General features: G+C 46.6%; 1 long non-coding RNA gene across 1 annotated transcript in view; it reads right to left on the bottom strand.

Moving 5' to 3' along the window:
- LOC146822788 (uncharacterized) overlaps nt 1–16,686 on the bottom strand; it is a 109,024-nt gene that overhangs the window by 27,713 nt on the left and 64,625 nt on the right. The window contains exon 2 of the long non-coding RNA XR_014961831.1: nt 2,927–3,120. This is a non-coding gene — a long non-coding RNA (uncharacterized LOC146822788). The remainder of the gene's footprint in view (nt 1–2,926; nt 3,121–16,686) is intronic.

The raw sequence follows: 16,686 nt of genomic DNA, 5'->3' as shown, positions 1-16,686 counted from the left end.
GCATATGAATCCATCAATGGGAAACTCACAAAGTAAAACACAATGCTGCCAAACATGTCATACATCAGTCATCAACATAGAATTAAACCCAACCTGAACAAGGCACCATAGTGTACTCAGGAAACCAATAGCCAACTGTGTAAGCAACACATATTGTGAAATACCGTCAGAAATGTGTATGAGTGATTCAGTACACATAAGACACATGGACAGGAAAGATGCTGTAACAGAGAACTAAATCTTTGACAGGTGTTATTTCTTGGTAACTTTCAGCTGACCAAAGATATGGTTTCCAGCTGTGGGTCATGACCCCAAAAGCACATCCTCAGATTGAGGCGGACCAACACTACAATCAGGCACTGAATAAGACCCGGAATATTGTCTAGAGAACCTTTGGTGTGCTAAAGTCCAGCTTCAGATGCTTGGACATGTCAGGGGGAGATTACTATGCTCGTCCCCTTTGACCTGCAAGATAATACTAGAATGTGGCATTATCCACAACATCTCTGTCCGGACAAATGTGTCATGGGATATGACCATAATGAGCAGGACCCGATGGAGGAGAGATCTAAAATACAGTGGCTGGGAATAGGTGACATATCCCTATTGTACAGAACGTCTTTACCTAAATATTCTTTTACAAGATGGACTACATTTGAGATATGGACGTATTTCAGCAAAATTTAAATATATCTGTATACACTATCTTTGTGTTTGCAATTTTGTGTCACAGTCACTGTAAACATCAAAACACTCACATGTCCTAAAATTAATTTAGGCCTATACCAAAGGTCTGTAGCTGGGTGCTACACTCATCCAAGCACAACATCATGTAGAACACAATATGTGTGCATATAAACACCATGTGCCAAATGCATGTGCCTGGGAAAGACATACACAACTGAAATCTAGCAATATGGAACAGTGTGCACATTCTGAGTGTGTGTGCTGCAATCGTGCGTTCACCTTCTTTCACTCAAGCGCAGCTCAAAGAGAGAATAGATCCAAACATTGAGTTCTGCCTGTATGTGTGCGGCACATCACAATATTGGTTTACCTCAGACACATGTGCATCGTAGTTGAGTTCCACCATCATCCTTTGATAGTAAACAGAGGGGCTTAGTTTGTGCATAGCCACGCAGTGCAGCACTGAAATACTCCCTAATGTACGGCTGTGCGTGAAAGGACATTGCAAGTAATGTGCTATCCATAACTGAATACAAAACAATCATGCTGCATCGCCTGTCCCACTGCTGTTTTAGCTGGCTAGGGCCTATGCAGGCATACTTGCACCTTGGAGCAGGGAAGCAAATATCACATGCAGGAATGTATGTGTACATGAAGAGGCATCCTCTTGCTAATAGTATTATCATTTGAGCCTAATTCCACCATCAATGTGTGATGCAGAACCTAGCTCACATAGAGAACTGAAGTGGCTAGGAGATTTTCTGGTACAAGACCTTGTAATTTCACACCTGGAAATGTATTGCTTACTTCCATATTTCCTACTGTATCTGCTTTGTTGTGTTTCAGAATGCATATGTTACCACCGTGTGTGCATTCAAGGAGCCTATATCTGGTGCATCAAGAGCCAATGCATTGATTTTTGAAACATTGTATCACTCAGTATTATGGACACATTTCATATCTACACCAGCTGACCCAACATTTATCACCACCTGGACACTGACCTCTGTTACACAGACCTGACAAGTACAGCCAGCCCACAGCTGTGCCAAGTACTATTCAACACTGGATGTAGTTATGAATAAAGTACATAACTGCAGCCTCATCGCAGCTAACAAAGTACACCCAAGCCAATTTCAAACCACTAAAGGAAGATCATTAACTCAATGTCTCAATACATCACAAAAATTACTTGTTACACTCTCAATCAATTATCACTCTAGATGTCACATATAAGGTGGTATTATGTCACGCATAGGCACACTATGACCATTTAAATGACACACATAACCAACCTTTGGACCTGTCTGCTATAACTGTAGGACCAATGAAAGTGGGTAAAAGCTGTGATATCTTATGTTTCACTGTTATCTACATTACATCCCACATATTGGGCCATCAGCATGTGTCACAAACCACGCATCTCCCCTGATGCGTGGCGCATTGCACCAGTTGTGCCAATGTAACCGCGCATCAAGGCCAATGCGTGTACAAACCAGCATGTTAATCTTAAATTTTGGTCTTAAGTTAAACTTAAGACAAACTTAAGTTTAACTGAGACAAAATCCTAACTTTATGACTAGGATTTTGTCTCAGTTAAACTGAAGTTTGTCTTAAGTTTAACTTAAGACCAAAACATAAGATTGACTGAGACAAAATCCTAACTTTAGTACTCCTAAATGCCTTCTGTGAATACCGAAAGTCGTAAAGTTAGGATTTAGTCTCAGATTACTTTTGTGAATCGGGCCCTTCCAGTTGCTTGACCTCCACCGTGATGACACAGGATTGCATCTACGCGTGTGAGTTAGAAAAAAGCGTTTAGTGGCATACCGGGGAATCAAGTGCTCGATCCTTCTGCTCTCATGACAGCAAGGAGGGCAGCACAGCACTGGTAAGGGCCTGATGGCTTGTCAGCAAGGCAGCAACGTCACAGTGGAAAGCACACATTGTAGCAATGTAGGAGTCCTGCTTCTGCTCCATAGATTGGAGGATGGTGCTGATAGCCCGCAGCTGGGTGACAACCTCAGTGGTGTCACATTGGCAGGGGTGCCTCATGACAGCAGCAATGTCAGCCAGGGACCGTTCCATTCGATGGAGCAAACGGTAGGTACCTTTGATTGCCTTAGAGGTGTCCTTATTGGTACGGAGGCACCTGCAAACTCCCTCTAGGGTGCCCGCAATGGTCTCCATCCCTGCCCGCATCTCATCTATCAGCCGCTGCTGGACTCCTACCGCTCACCATTGGAAGACAACTTGGGGGTCCTCGGAAGCCAGGTTTGGACTTTGACTGGCAGATGGGACATGTTCTGTGGTATGCGGTTCCTCTGGAGTCCCAGCAACACTGTCACCTCTCATCCATGGGGGGCAGGATGTTATTGCCAACAGATTGGTCATCCAGGACAGGCTGATGGTCATGATGTGTTGTTTCTCCCTCTGCAATAATATTCAAATATGTTAATGGTGATCAATGCTAGATTTTGACATGAGTTACTTTGGCTGACATACAGATGTTAGTCTCATTCACTTTCAGTTCCACATTGATGTGTAGGACATATGTGAATCGTAGGAAGTGTGGCCAAGATTCACTGTAGTTTCCTTTCAGATGGCATTATCTCTAGACTGTTCACAGGGTCACTGTGTGACAAGGGTGATATTTTGTGTCATGCCACACATTGCAACACAATTACACAGCTTATTGGCCTTCCCTGCCCATTCAGGGAGGGTGAGTTGAGGTGAGGTCCACAACTGCTTTAATGATAGCCTTAATTTTTCATGATGGCCATACTGAATGGAGTTTCATTGTTTTCAGCCATCCTGTGCACATTGCACCAAGTCACTAGACTGCCTGAATTGCCTGTGGTCACTACTCAGCCCAAACCCCCTTGGTAAGTGATGCGGCTTTAGTTATTTATTATTGTTGATCATGCAGGCTGCATTTCACACAGTACACCACACCAGTCTTCCTTGTTATGCTGTCTTGCATTCACATTGTGTATTCATGTGGCCAAGGGTTCATATTTGACACGCATCTACATAACTTTACACAGCTAAAAATCTTGTTATACTTCAGGTATGTGTAAGGCCATGTACTTACCATGAGTTTCCTAATTGTGTATACTCGTGATTTCAGTACACACTCACTTGTATCCATAGTTCTGTACTGTAGGCACTGTGTTTCAGCTCTTAGGGGATAGTCCCAATCAAACTAGGAAGCTTGCTATCACTAACGCTCACTCCATTGTGTAATTGCCAGATTTCTTTATCTGCAGAGTATCACACAGCACTTAACTCAGCCCCACTCACTTGTACCAGTACATGGCTCCTCTGAAACTCCTCTAGTGGACCCAGGTACACTACTTTCTGTCACACACTGATTACACACAGATGATAATTTGACTCTCATGTGACTCACCAATGTGAGTCAACATTTACAATTGAGCAACATGGCTGCCTGTATCTGAGGACTATGTCTTAAACTGTGGTCCACATGATAGACGTTATGATTTTCTGTGACATGTACTTACCCAGGTTGGCCACCAAACTAGGCTCAAACACTGCACCCTCCAAACATCACTAAGACCGGCCCATCATAGTGGAAACATATCTCTTCCAGTCACTTCACAATTTCCTCTTTGACATCCTCATGCTTTGACATATGTGGCATAGTCAGACATTTTTCTTCACTCCTGACAGGTTCTACACCTTTACCAAGGTCCACATCACATGTAGGATTTTTTTAAATTTTTTTATTAATCCATGAAGGTTATCACAGGTCACAATATTTATAAAGACGATGGTTACAAATATAATAAAAATGACTTAAAAAAAAGAGTACACAGATTTCATAATACATAAGAAATAATAATGGTATTAAATACAGGGTACTTTAAAGTACGAGTGCAGATTTTTTAAGCATGAGTATATATCTCCTCTGGCTGTGCCTTCAATCATTCAAATAGGATACCACTGGGCCCCATATCTCCATACTCCCAACAATACCTGAGCAGATGACAGGGTTACTGGGCCCCCCACAATTTCGGTTAAAAATTTCTCTATATGCACAAATAAATATGTATGATATCGGCATCGTCTGATCCACATGGGAAACATTTCCCATCATTTGTTCCTCCCCATTTAAAAAGCTTGGATGGGGTGTAATAAAGATTAAACAAAGTTTTGTAATGTTGTGCATGAAGATTCGTAGATATAAACAATTTCCCTGCTAATTCAATAGATTTTTGTATCTGCATGCCCGTACATCCCAGCCTATCATCCCATTTGGTATTGTGGGACTCTAAATCACTGTCCTTAGTGTCCAGCAGTATATTATACAATGTCCCAATATGTGCCTTCCTCCTTACAGCTTCTACCACAGGATTTACTCCTAATTTCACTTGATGTTTCCCTAATCTGTAAGTATTTAAATAATTCAGGCCTACTAAGATGAAATTTGTCTGATAACATTTCAAAAGACATTAAGCAGCCGTTAGAATATAGGTCCCCTAAATAACAGATCCGTTTAGCTCACCATCTATCTACAGTCCTATCCCAAAATATCGATGGAAGGAGTGTTGTAGCTGTAATGGGGGTGTACTGAGATAGCCTTTCTAACCCATACTGCCTGCGCACTGCTTTCCACACTTTATAAGCTGTGTTCACAACCTTAAACCTGGTTTTCTTGTAGTAGCTTGGATCTACGTTAATAAACAATCGATTTTTGGCCTCACTCCCAAGTAGCATTTGATAAATTGATGGAGCTTCCGCGACACTAATTGGGTTGTCACCAAGTAATAAAATATTCATGTGTTGCAAAATACAGACATAATAATAAAAGGTAAAATCTGGTACAGACCAGCCTCCTTTCTCCCGAGGGAGAGTCATATAACGCATAGCTCTGCGAGGTTTACCTTGGACCCATAAGAATCTAGCACACACTGACTGTAATATTGCAAGTTGTTTGCAAGAAATTTCAAGCGGTACTGATCTAAAAAAAAAATAGGATCTTAGGTAATATCAACATTTTCAAGACATTACAGCGTCCCACAAGTGAAAGATGTAAACACCCACATCGATCCAGTTGCCTCCGTACACTGTTTAGTATGCTACCCCAGTTAACCTCAACCAATGCTTTTAAGCACGCCCTTAACTTGACACCTAAATATGTCGCCTCACTCACTACTCGTAGATCTTGACATACAATATTAGAGCATAGAATCTGTGTTTTTGTCAAGTTAAGTTTGTATCCCGAGGCAGCCCCGAACTCTCGAGCCAATCGTTCAATTTGAGGCATAGCCGTACTGGAGTTCGGTGTTACTACAGCAACGTCGTCTGCATAAGCAAACACACGATAGTATTCCTGGTTACATATTATCGACTCTATCCCTACACTCTGTTCTAACATTTTTAAGAACGGGTCTATATAAAGTGAGAACAGCAGCGGAAAACAGGGGCCTCCCTGCCTAGTTCCCCGCGAGATGTATAATGGGTTTGATTCGAGACCCATAATGCAGACCTTGGCTAATGGAGAGCGGTATAATGCTTGTATGGAGGTAATAAAATTCTGTTTAAAACCAACACAGTGCAACACGGCCCATAAAAAAAATTTCCATGCGACCCGGTCGAATGCCTTTTCAGCGTCTAGAAGTATCAGCCTAAAGGCATTCCCTGCTACATTAGCTATATCAAGCATGGTTACAACTCTATTAATATGATTGGTTGTCCCCCTCCCAGGGATAAAGCCGTGTTGTCTCACTGATACTAGGGGTGTTATTACTTCAGCCAACCGGGTCGCTAGGATCTTAGCGTAGATTTTACCATCTACGTTTAAAAGCGAAATCGGTTGATATGAACCAGGTTGATCAGCCGGTTTATCTTTTTTTTTTTTAACTATAATGTTGGCTTCATCCCATGATAAGCAGGCAACTCCACCTTAGGCCTGTTGCACAACGCCTAGCATATCAGTCTTTAAAAATCAAAAAATAATTTTATAGACTTCCAATGGAAGTTAGTCGGGCCCAGCTGCTTTGCCCATAGCTAAGCCATTAATGGCTGTTTCCAATTCCTCCATTGTAATGGGAGCTTCTAGTGCTTCTTCATCCTGCTCGTCCAGTTGGCCACGACAATACTGTAACAGGGATTCCCCTATATGGGAGTCATAGCACTCACTGGTGTATAGTGCCTCGTAAAAGTCTTGAAACACCTTTAGGATCTCTATATCAGTTTCTACTGTTTGCCCCTTTAGGTCCCTCATGGAGCTGATCCTCTGGGCTGCTTCTTTAACTCTAAGCCTCTGTGCCAGACAGCGTCCAGATGCTTCCCCATATTCATAATATAATCTCCTGTTTATGGAGTGTTTCCTAGCTATCTCTTTACTCCAATATAGATTAATTTTTGTTTTGCCCTGAGCCACTACCGTTTGGAGGTCTGAGATATCCTGCCCTGTATGTATACCCTACATGAGTTTCTCCTCAGCTACCGTTAGTAACGCGTATAATCCCTGCCGTTCTGCTCGTATTTGCTTTTGCTTATATAAGCCAAAGCTAAGGGTCTCTCCCCTAAACCCCGCATTAAAAGCATCCCACACGCTCCCAACCTCGGCTGTATTGCGATTTACAGAAAAAAATTGCTCAATCCATATCTGCATGTGGGTCACATAATTGCTGTTCAATAATAGTTTCTTATCGAATGAGTACAACCGCGGTTTAACTCCCATCCTAGACATTTTCAAATGCAACACTAAGGGTCCATGGTCTGAAGACACCCGAGGGTACACCTGTATTTTGGCTCCTGAAAGTAGCTGGCTCGTTACAAAAAAATAATCAAGCCTTACAAGTTTCTTGTGTGGATATGAATAAAAAGAGTACCCTGGGTCAGTGGCTACCTTTGGTTTCCGTCCTTTAAATAATTTATTTCCATCTTGTAGTGTGCCAGGATCAAGATGTATATTTAAGTCCCCACATATAATTAAAGGGGTGGGCCACGATGCCAGCTCAACATATAGGTCTTCAATAATGAGTGCCTCATCAAAATTCGAACCATATATACAACATATTGTATGGATTTGGCTTCCCATGTAGCATTCAGCTATGGCCCATCGCCCATATTTATCTGCCAGTTTTCTTCCTGTCCCTTGAATATAGCTCTTCGCAAGAATTGCTACCCCCCGTGTAGTAGTTGATTGTTCAGTACACACTAAATTGTAAAACCTAATTCCGCCAGCATTTTCTTTTTGGTCCATGGTATATGGGTTTCCTGTATATAGATCACATCTGTCTGTAGTGCCCTCAATTCATTGGAAACCCGCTGCCTTTTATTACGATCGTTCAGACCGCTTACATTCAAGGAACATAGCCGAATGCCACCAACTATACCACTACCCTCCATCTTTGTGTACATATGCTGCATGCCAACAACCATCAATCTTCCAGATTTCCATTTGCCAACCTTCATGGATTATTTTTACTGCTTTCCAGTCCCCCCCTACCACCTCCCTCCCTATTCCACCCCCCTTACCCACCCTCCCCCGCCCACATACTGTTCCAGCCGGAGCTGTATCCTCCCCCCACCCTTCCCAAAATACGAGGCTTGGAGAGACACAAGGTCTCCGAGATGGATCGAGCTTTAAAGACCCCCGGTCCCCATCCCCCTTGCCCCTGCCAAGGTGTTTATCACTGCCTTCTTAAAGTATTCACCACCCAACACCATAGATGCCTTGTACTGCTTTCATTTCTTCACTATCCCCTCTGTATCTACTTTTAGAGGGATCGTAAATACTCCTTAGCAGCTATCTCTGTGGTAAAGAACCGAACATGCTCTTTGTGTATTATTTTAAGTTTGGCCGGATTCAACAAAAAGGCCTGTGCCCCCTGGTCCTGGAAAGGAGTAATAAGTTGGTGTAGTTGCCATCGCCTTTCAACCGTTAGGGGACAAAAATCCGGACGCACGAAAAAATCAATCCCCTTTCCTGTTTTTTTTCTATCCGGGCGTGCAAGGTCATACACCGCTTCTCTAGCAAGATAATTATTGACCGATATTAGAATAGCCCTTGGTCAAGAGGAGTGCTGGCCCGGCTTGCTGCGCTGCACAAAAGGAAATCTATGTGCCCTTTGGATTTCGCGGTCCCAATCCCATTGGGTTAGCCCATGAAATGCCTCTGAAAAAAGTTCAACAATAAACTTCCGAGGGTCCTGCCCCTCTGACCCCTCAGGAATATCTAATACACGAAGGTTGTTTCGCCGTAGGCGGTTTTCTAAGTCAGTAATTTTCCAGAGGGTATCGTCCTTGGCAGAACGTAAGGTCTCTGTGGTTGCCTTTTGAGCCGCCAGTTCATCCTCCAGGTTCGATATGCGGGTTTCCGCCTCGTTGAACCTTTCGGCAAACTCAGAACAGGATTTAGCAATTCTCCGAACTGCGTTCTGGAGCTTGCGGCAGGCCCCTTGTGTGCGCTGGCTCTCTGCGCGTGTTTCTTCTCTATGGGCCATAATGCTCTTATAGATGACAGCCAGGGATATATCTTCAGGTTTCTCTATGATTTCAAAATTGGGCTGTCCCCCACTGGCTGTCTCGGTCTCTGCCATGAAAGAATAATCCCATTGAAAAGAGTCTGCGCTCCCAGCAGATAAGTAACCCGCACCTATACCATTTGCCCCCTGTTTGTGCACTGTTTTGGGGGTGTCAAGCCCTTTATGCTTTTCTGAGTCAGAATCATCCCCAGATGTATCAGAGGGGTCTGACATTGAATAAAACGGCAAGTCTCCAGAATCGCCCTCCTTCATTATTAATTCCTGTTGCTCCCCTTTTTCATTATTTATTGCCAAATCAACCTTTCCATGATCAGTTTTTGATTTTGTTCCATTTACTTCCTTCTGGACTGTCTGTACAGGGGTTTGTGGGATGTCCCCCATTGTGGCAATTTCTATATTATTCCTAATGTGCTTGTCATCTTGTATCCCATTCACATGATTCTCTACCCGTTTTTTTTGTATGACTGCTGCCTGGGACCCCATCCTTATTAGTCATAGACTCTGGGTGAGCGTCCTCCCCCTTGCGCCTCTTGATCATGCTCGGGTTCGGGGATAGCTGATGAAGCGGTACTGTTCTTTTTAGCTTTCATAGCTAAAAATAATGCGGGAACAGCTTTCTTACTGCCTTCAAAGCGCGGGGCATCCTTTTTCCACACTGATATCGATTTCTTCTCGCCGTCAGCGCTTTCAGGCATCTCCGGTTGATTGCGCACTCTTCCGCGTCCAGATTTTGGGGGCATGTCCTCTCCGTCTCTCCCCCCGGCGCTAAGCAGTCTTCCAGCCGGCAGCATCCGATCCGCAGCCCGGGCTGCACACGCGGAAGTCCGCCGCCGCGTCAGTTCCAACAATCGAGCCGGAGCCAGGTGATGGACGCCGAAGACAGTCCTCAGCATTCCGGTTCCGATAGCAGCAACACTTCGGCCTCCACACCAATATAGCGTCTTCAGCAGCCTCTCATGACCGCATCAAGGCCACATCAAGACCGCGGTGAGTGAGGCACGGGGCGGGAGGGGGGAAACACCGGGAGCTCAAGCCCGCACGGCCGGAGACACGGCCGTCATCTTGCACCTCCGTAATTCACATCACATGTAGGATGTAGTCAACCAATGCCCTCTTCTGTGGCATCCCTTCCCAGCGTCATCACAAGCGTGACACTATCAGACACTGTAGTGCATGAGTATCACTCAGGCTACCTTTCAGTGCACACGTCACTTCTAACCTCCCTGCTATGCAATGTCTACCCATTCAGACACAGTGCCAGTTCATTATACTCAGCCGCAGCTACATTGCACTACACTACCAGGGGGCCCACCAGGTTCACACCATCTATTCTTCCAACAAACACTCATGGTCCACTGGTTTGCACCACTTGCAGTCACCTCACCCCCAGTTTCAATTTGTGCATGACAGGAGGTAGGGTGCTTGGTACCATGGCAGAAGACACCTCTGTGCTCTCACCCCACACATTAGTACAGCTGCATGCAATGTAGGTTTCATGTTAGTGATTCTACACATGCCTATTTGCATTTTCCTATGTGTTGATACTTCACATACACCACACCTGAAACCCTTCTCAGATGAGGAGATAATCCTCTGGAAACCAAATTCCATTCCTTTACAGACCAGATGTGGCTGCATGGCCCTAAGACAAGCACACTAGGCTCATGATGTAAGGAGGCCTGCATTGTCAAAGTCAGGGTGGGCAGGGTTCCAGTGTCTCTGCATAACGTGGTGTTACAGCTCAGGTTTTTTGTTTTGTATTATGGGACTTGTAGTCCCGGTCACTAATGTTATACATTCCACTACAAGTTCCAGTATACAAAGGTGAACCGAGACTGGTGCTGCACATCACACATGGACTAGACAAACTTGACAGAGCTGGACTGGGCTGTGCAACATTTAACTTGGCAGCTTGAATTACATTTATAGGAAGCATTACTGGTCATGTGAGCAATTCCATCCCTTTCCCTTTCCTGGTTCTATGGTTAATATCATCCCAGCTCTTCTTGCTCTCTGGCACGGTCCTTTTAGCTTGCCCAATAGTGTTAACCTTGTCCACTATGAACTGCCAAATGCCCTCTTTCTTCCCTAATGGCAATTTGGAGGTGACAAAGAGTTGGTGTTCATACTTTGTTGCCTCAGTTATCAGAATTTGATTCTCCTTCTCGCTAAAATTAGTCTTCCTTTTCCCCTGGGGTCAGAAAGCTCTTACTTATTGCTTGCACAGCAGCAGAAACAAAGAATGTTCCAAATGCCTCTCTTGAAACACTAAACTAAACAACTGATGCACTCCGAGGGGGAGAAGGGGATTGGGAAGACAAAGAACGGACAGCCTTGTTGACCTCAATGTTATGTTATGTTATGTTAATATTATTTGCTATAGCGCACGTATCAACCGAGGGCATCTCGGCGCTGTTGCGGATTCTGACCGGAAGTGCAAGCTGGGTATAATTAATATAAATAGGCTTTTAGTAGTTTCCTGAATTTACTGTATAAGGGAGTCTCTCGGAGGGTTATGGGTAGTTTGTTCCAGTAACCTGGGGCGAGATAGGAGAAAGCCTTACCCCTGGTGCACATTTGACGAATTTGGGGTACGCACAAAAGGGCTTGGGTGCTTGATCTGAGATTGCGGCGGGGGACATAGGTTGTGAGTTTTTTTAAGATAGCGTGGGTCTTTGCCTCTCAAGGCGTTATACGTGAGGCAACAGATTTTAAAATAGGAACGCCTCTTCACTGGGAGCCAGTGCAGTTCTTTCAGTAAGGGTGCCGAAGGGGTACCTGCAGGCCGGTTCAAAATTAGTCTTGCCGTGGTGTTCTGGACTATCTGTAGCTTAGTGAGCACGGTTTCACCAACTTCCGCCAGCAGGGCATTTCAATAGTCCAGTCTACTGATCACCATGGCCTGGACGAGGATTCTGCGAGTGTTCGTGGGGAGCAGAGGGAATATCCTGCGCAAAAGACGCATATTGTAATAGCAAGCACTTGTGGTGGCAGCAATATGCTCTTTCATTGATAGGGCTTAATTCAGCGTTATCCCTAGGTTTTTTACTGTTTGCTTGGGAACGGAAATAGCACCTACTTGGTGGGGCAACCAGTTGTCATGTTTCCTTGCGCCCCTCACCCGTAAACCAGAAGCAGGGCACTCCTCAGTCGACACGGGACTCCTCCCCCTGGGTGGTCCCGGCAGGTTGCAGTCTAGTCTTTCGGCGGCACGTAGTGGACGCCGCCGGCCGGCCGTCACTTCCGGTTACCTGAGCATATCACTACGGAGGACGGCAGGCTCGGCGCTTCGGATTCATTTCCTGAGCTTCGCAGACACGCAGGAGCGTAGCGAAGGCTCTTCCAGCAACCGGACAGTCGGTCCGGACCGCGCAAGGGCGCCCAAAGATCCCGCCTTACTTCATACTTGGCACGGAGCCACCCTAGGCACTATTACCTTCCAGAGCGCAGTGGCGCTTTTCCTTTGTTGTTAAAGACGACTCGTGCGACGGCACAGAGTCACCATACCTGCCTTGGTTACCTCAGAGCGCAGTGGCGCTTTTCCTTTGTTGGGACGACTCGTGCGACGGCGCGGAGTCGCCATCTCTGCCTTATAACCCCAGAGCGCAGTTGCGCTTTTACCTTTGTTGAGACGACTCGTGCGACGGCACGAAGTCGCCAGAACTGCCTACTTGTCCCCCAGAGCGCAGTGGCGCCTTCCCTTGCTTACTTTCACACATGACTCGTGCGACGGCACGAAGTCGCCACACCTGTATTCCTCCCTCTAGCGCAGTGGCGCTTTCCTGGTGCTTGATCCTTCCCAAGAGCGCAGGAGCGCTCGGACCCTGGCATCCCTTCGGGGTCTTTTTCTTCACTCTCCGCAAGGACCTCGTTTGATACCAACGCCTGAACTTCATCTGTGCAAGAACACCGCGCTCACAGGTAACCAGAAAAGAGTACTGCTCCCCTTAGTACTGTGTTCCCCCAAACGCTCGGGGGGTGTGCATGTTCCGCTCTAACCCTGTACTATAGTCATCCCTGTTTCCTCTCTTGCCTTAGGGATCGTGGACTTCTACACAGCCTAAGGAGCCACGAAGGGTATCCCCGTCCCGTCATCCACAGTCCCACTCGCACCACCCTTCCTGGCAATCTCCCCCGGTTCCCTCCTGAAACTGGCTAGTGTATTCAGTCCTTCCAGTAACAGAAGGGTTCAGGTAGGGGTTGCTCCTGTCGTCCCTGTGGGATTCCTCCGCAAACACGAGGTGAGAATTGTGGGGGTCTGACAGAATCCGAAGCCCAAGTTTATCATCCTACCCGGACACATGGAGGGCCCCGATGTTACGTTACAGGACATAGCAGCAATGTTAACTAACATCCAGGCTGAGAATCGGAGCTTACGTAGCGATGTCACTGCGTTACAAGGACAGTTGGGTGCAGGGCATACAGGAGCCTGGGGCGCACCCCAGGGACAACAAACCCAACCAGCCGGAATAATAAGACCTCCTTTGTTTAACCCATGGGGTCAGGCGCCTACTGTCTCGTCTAATCCTCCCCCCGTTCAGGTGTTAGCCCAACCCATGGCACAATTGGCCGCACCAGAACGTTACTACGGTGATAGTACTAAGTTCAGCATATTCCTCAACCAGTGCCACCTGCACTTCATGGCCAGAACCACCGCCTTTCCGGATGATGCCTCAAAGGTCGCCTTCGTTCTATCCTATTTAGGAGGTGACGCCGCTCATTGGTCCATTCCCCTGGTAGAAAACGACGAACCTTTGCTATATAACTTTCCAGTTTTTAAGGAGACCATGAGACGCATGTTTGCCCGCCATACCTTCGTCCAAGCCGCGGACAACGAATGCTCAAATTAAAACAAGGCAACACGGACTTGTTGCACTACATCACAACATTCAAACGATTGGTGGTGGAGGCTCACTGGCCAGAAGATAAACAAGTATCAGTATTCTACAGGGGTCTTCGGGAAGAATTGAAGGATCTCATCTCACAGATGACGGAACCTCCTGAGGACATAAACCAGTTTATTGATATGGTAGTGAAACAAAACTATCGTCTGCAAGAGCGAAGAACCGATAGGTTCAGAGGAAGTGAGACCAGACTCCCGGTGTACCGGGAAACTCCAAAACCCCGTGAAACACCCGAGCCTATGCAGATCGGGGGGGTTCGGGCTCCCTTGACGAAAGAAGAAAAAGATAAGAGGCGGAAGCAGAACCTATGCCTGTACTGTGGCAAAAATGGGCATTTCGTGCGGGATTGCCCTGCTAAACCACGCCAGTCCAAGGAGAGGAACCCTTCGGCTCTATCGATCACCAGAGAAGAAAGGACGGGAAACGAGACCTCCCAGTAGATAATGGGGTCTGTCTACTGGGACTACACACCGAGAAGACGCAGACCTCGAACACCTGCGCCCGCCATCACCATATGGGTATACCCGTACTCCTTCAGTCGTTTACAGGGTCTTCCTGGCGTGTCATTGCCTTAATAGACTCTGGGGCAACCGGGAATTACATCGATGCACAGTACATGAGGGGGTTGGGCATACTGACACAAGCCAAGAAGACACCAGAGATAGTCAAAGCCGTCGACGGTACGGACCTAACCTCAGGATTGGTTAGATACCAAACGGAGGATCTGCGAATGGTGTTGGAAAATCAGCATACCGAGACCATTGCCTTCGATGTCATTGATGCCCCCCAGTTCAGGCTGATATTAGGCCTTCCCTGGCTGGTTCAGCACAACCCCTTGATCGATTGGGTTACTGGCAAAACAACAGTGGACTCTGTTTATTGCGCCCAATCCTGCTACCCCTCCACGGGGAAAGAGGCGACCCGAGAGGTCCTAGCCTGTATCCTACCTAGAGACGGCATGGGCTCGGTTACACAGGAGTCTATACCCCAGGAATACAGGGATCTGGCCCAAGTGTTTGACGAACAAGGAGCTAATACTCTGCCTCCACATCGACACTTTGACTGTAGAATCGATCTGATTCCGGGATCCACGCTCCCTTGTAGTCGAATATACTCTCTCACAGAAAAAGAAAACACCCATCTCCGCAACTACCTCACTCAATACCTTCAGAACGGGTTTATCCGTCACTCCAAATCTCCGGTCTCCTCCCCTCTCTTCTTTGTGGCTAAAAAGGAGGGGGATCTACGCGCATGCATTGACTTTCGGGCAATGAATGCCATAACCGTTAAGAACAGGTATCCACTCCCCTTAATTCCTGACTTACTGGACCAAGTGAAAGATGCGGCCATATATACCAAGTTGGACTTGCGAGGGGCCTACCATCTTGTCAGAGTCCGAGAGGGCGATGAATGGAAAACCGCCTTCCGGACGCGGTACGGGTTATTTGAGTACCGCGTCATGCCCTTCGGACTCTGCAATGCCCCGGCCGCATTTCAGTACTTCATCGACGAGGTGTTACGGGAGTTCCTTGACCGTTTCTGCATAGTATATATCGATGATATACTGATCTACTCTGCGAACACGGAGGAACATCGCCAACACGTACGAGCCGTCCTCCAACAATTGCAACAACACGGGCTGTACGTGAAATTGGAAAAAAGCGTGTTCCATACCACAACCGTAGAATTCCTGGGACACATTCTGACACCAGGAGGCGTCCAGATGGATTCCAAAAAAGTCGATGCCATTCTGAGATGGCCAGCCCCGTCCTCCGTGAAACAAGTCCAGAGATTCCTAGGGTTTGCGAATTACTATCGCCGCTTCATTGATGGGTTCTCCCGGATTGTCGCCCCCATTACCGGTCTTCTGCGTAAAGGGGTGCTGTTCGCATGGAACGCCAAAGCAGAACAGGCATTCCGTGACTTGAAAGCCCGATTCACCTCGGCTCCAATCCTGAAACATCCTGACCCCACACGCCCCTTTATCGTGGAGGCCGACGCCTCGCAAAACGCCCTCGGGGGAGTATTATCACAGAAAGACGACAAGACCAACATGCTTCACCCAGTAGCATACTACTCCAGAAAGCTACAACCCGCTGAATGCAATTACTCCATTGGGGACAAGGAACTCCTGGCCATCAAAGCAGCATTTGAAGAATGGCGACACTACCTCAAGGATGCCAACCATACGGTGACCATCTTCACCGACCATAGGAATCTACTGTTCCTCCGTTCAGCCAGAGCATTAACGGCAAGACAGCTACGCTGGACCCTCTTTTTTAACGAATTTGATTTCCATATCACTTACAGACCCGGAAGAGAGAACGCCAAAGCCGACGCCCTGTCACGAATCGAGGAAAACGGAGACCAGAAACCCCCAGCAGAACCAGTACCCGTAATTCCCATCCGCTGCTTTCAGGGTGCAGTTACGTCATCCAACTTCTTGACACACCTCCACCAAGAGTTACAACAGAAAACCAGGGACGACTGGGTCGGAGACGTCCAAGGGATCACAGAAAACAACGGCTTCCTGTTCAAAGACGGACGATACTATTTACCGCTGCTCACTCAAC

This window comes from Triturus cristatus, chromosome 5_2 (assembly GCF_964204655.1).
Source record: "Triturus cristatus chromosome 5_2, aTriCri1.1, whole genome shotgun sequence".
NCBI classification, from domain to species: Eukaryota; Metazoa; Chordata; class Amphibia; order Caudata; family Salamandridae; genus Triturus; species Triturus cristatus.
Note: the sequence above shows the minus strand (reverse complement) of the source record. Positions and strands in the feature narration are given on the sequence as shown.